General features: G+C 35.9%; 1 long non-coding RNA gene across 1 annotated transcript in view; it reads right to left on the reverse strand.

Annotated features, from left to right (window-relative positions):
• LOC112460619 overlaps positions 1-2,586 on the reverse strand; it is a 4,178-nt gene extending 1,592 nt beyond the window's left edge. The window contains exon 1 of the long non-coding RNA XR_003041458.1: positions 792-2,586. This is a non-coding gene — a long non-coding RNA (uncharacterized LOC112460619). The remainder of the gene's footprint in view (positions 1-791) is intronic.
• Between the last annotated feature and the right edge of the window lie 405 nt (positions 2,587-2,991).

Raw genomic sequence — 2,991 nt, forward strand, 5'->3', positions numbered from 1 at the left:
GACCGGCGCCGAGGAAGCGACTCGCGCTGTAAAGGCGACCGGCGCCGCGGCGCCGAGAGAGCGACTTGCGCTGTAAAGGCGACCGGCGCCGAGAAAGCGACTCGCGCTATAAAGGCGACCGGCGCCGAGGAAGCGACTCGCGCTGTAAAGGCGACCGGCGCGGCGCCGTGAGCAGGCGTCTTGCGCCGAGAGAGTGGCTAGCGCTTGGGTAGGCTTCAGCGTCCGGGCGCTCTGTGCCTTAGGCGACTTGCGCCGGGAAGAATCGCTCGAGCCCGTAGGGGGTCTCCCTTTATACTCGTCGGTGCAAAACTTAGAACTCGCGAAGCTGCCCCGGCGATGCGACGCCTAGCGACGTTGCTGCGAACTGCCGGTATTGCAGGCATCGCGCAGAGATGTATCATTGGTGGCGTGGACCGCCACAATTACAAAACGCAATTACAAGCAATCATCAGAATACAATAATCGCGCACCTCTGATGCTATACTTTCTATGATACTCTCGAAATTAATCACACGTACTTATAATCATATTGCGACAGCAGAGAAATAAGAGAAAAAATTATAGCACGTTCGACATCAGCGATATTTTACAAATAAAAATCAACGCAACGAAATGTATGTAGGTATGTAAGATAACAATAAATTAAAGGTTTCTCACGGGATAGATCTTCGGCCGAACAAGACGAAATGTACTCGTCCGAACGGATTATCAATATCCGAACGCCGAATCTATACTTCTCGTGATAGGTACTGTAATAAATATTAAATGCAAAGTTAATACATTGTATTCACCAATTAAATAAGTCGCGACGGCCACTCGTTCCGGAGCCGATCCGCCTCGTGTCTGTCCGCCGCGTTCTGAAAATAAAAGGGAAATGTAATCAACATATGGCAAAGGCGCTTTGTCTCCAGCGCGCGGTTAAAGATGTATGATAGATAGCTATTATATGTATAACTTTGTTTTCTTGATTTAAACAGTGTAGAGCTAATCTCAGAAATTATTTATAAACAACAGGTATTATTTGGGGACAGAAAAAGCGTGAAAATCGCCTCCGAATTTTGTCCCATTTTTGTACTTCATATTGTTTAAATAAATCATTAAAAAATTGAAAAAAATATATAACTAGAAAATCTTAAAAAACCGTAATTGCAATTCTCGATGTCATAGAAATGTACATACCATAAAAATTTTATTCATTTTTACCGTACATGAGCAGAGATACATATTATGATATTTACATATAAGAAGTTATAGTGTATAGACATATATATATATATATGGGCAGATCCATTACTTTTCGACCAAAAGTTGCGGGGGTGGGTCACCGATTTTGATGCCGATTTTTTCCTCGAAAGTACACTAGAAAAGGAGATGATTCTGAAAATTTGAGCCAGATTCGATCAAATCCGGCCGCTGAAGAATTTTATTAATTTTGAAAAAAGTCGATTTTTCAGTCATTTTCAAAAATTTATATCTCAGCTTCTATATAACTTAGAGACTCGTTTGAGGCCGCATTCTTTTCTGTAAACCCTCTACTTTTAAGGAAAAAATTGGTCATTGGTTTACACTCAAGTCCGGCTTCACGGCGAGCTGCTAACTAAACCACTGTTTTAGAGAAATTTTACCTATTTTTGAAATGCTGTCATATCTACAGTTTTCGAAGTAGAGGGTTGATCAGCAGCTGATATTTTTTGTTCAGGTATACTCTGAAGAAATCTACCCATTTTTTACTTGATTGCTTCTATTTCGTTAAGTTATGGTTATCTAAAGCCGATCGATTTTCGAAAAATCGCCATTTTCAGATAGCCAAAACTTTTTTCTTTCAACTCGAAATCCTTTGAAATTTTCAGGGAATATACTTCATTATATCCTTAAACAACCCTGAAAATTTCATTTTTGGAATAGAAGTAGTTTCCGAGTTATGAAATTTTTAAAATGTCAATTTTTCGATTTAATATGACATTTTTTGTGGTTTTATTATCAATTTTGTAAATTTAATGTAAATAAAATTGATATTTTTCGGAAAATATATTCGAAAATAAGGAGCAAAACGGATTGTTTGAGAAAATTGAAGGAAAAAATTAATATTTTTTATTTTAATTTATTTGTTTAAAATTTTTAAAAAGTAAATATTTGTTTATTTCTTTTAATAATATGTTGAATACAAATTTCCAAAGTATTTGAGAACTATCATGTCATGTTTAGCAAATTATACTTCCCGCACTTGTTACACAAATAACTATTTTTCAATTTTCCGAAGTTGGGACCACGCGTACTTTATTTCTCACATTGAAAACAACTTATGTGTAAAGTTTTAGGACAATCGGGAGCAGGGGTCATTCGGAACTATATCCTAATCTCATTTCAAGATTATATATTCTTGCGTATATACAAGTATATCAGTGTTAATTGAACACTTCTTATTTTTCTGTGCAGTACCAGATAGAACTGACCAGTCACTCGCAAGCGTTTAATATAAGAACTTCGGTTTATCGTGACACATTTTATAGTAACAAAAACAATTGTGATAATGTAATATCTCTAAAATATTTCAAAATTAAATAAATTTTTACTAAATTTACGTGTTTGTTATGTACATGCACATTTTTTAATAAAATAAGTAAAATATTATATCTTTTTAAAATTTGTTAGTAATAAAGTATCAATAAAGTATTTTAACGTACTTTTTACTTATTAAACGTATTTAAGATATAAAAACTGAAAATGATACATCTTTAGTAAATTGTGTAATTTAAGAATTAAAAAAAGTTGCGTGCATACCGCCCGGTATACTTTTCTGACACCGAGCTGAAGCGTGCAACGGAAAGTCTTTCCGTTAAGGGGATCCTATAGTGGCGGTAGTTACCGACATTTTTTCATTTTAAGGAATCTTTGAATTGGCTTTACAGAATTGCAAGTTTTTGGTCTAGAATTAAAGTACGCACAAAAATCTACATCGCGTTATACGATTTCATATCGGGAACGAAAAAA

Source organism: Temnothorax curvispinosus, unplaced genomic scaffold (genome assembly GCF_003070985.1).
Source record: "Temnothorax curvispinosus isolate PA1 unplaced genomic scaffold, ASM307098v1 QBEX01010675.1, whole genome shotgun sequence".
Classification (NCBI taxonomy): Eukaryota; Metazoa; Arthropoda; class Insecta; order Hymenoptera; family Formicidae; genus Temnothorax; species Temnothorax curvispinosus.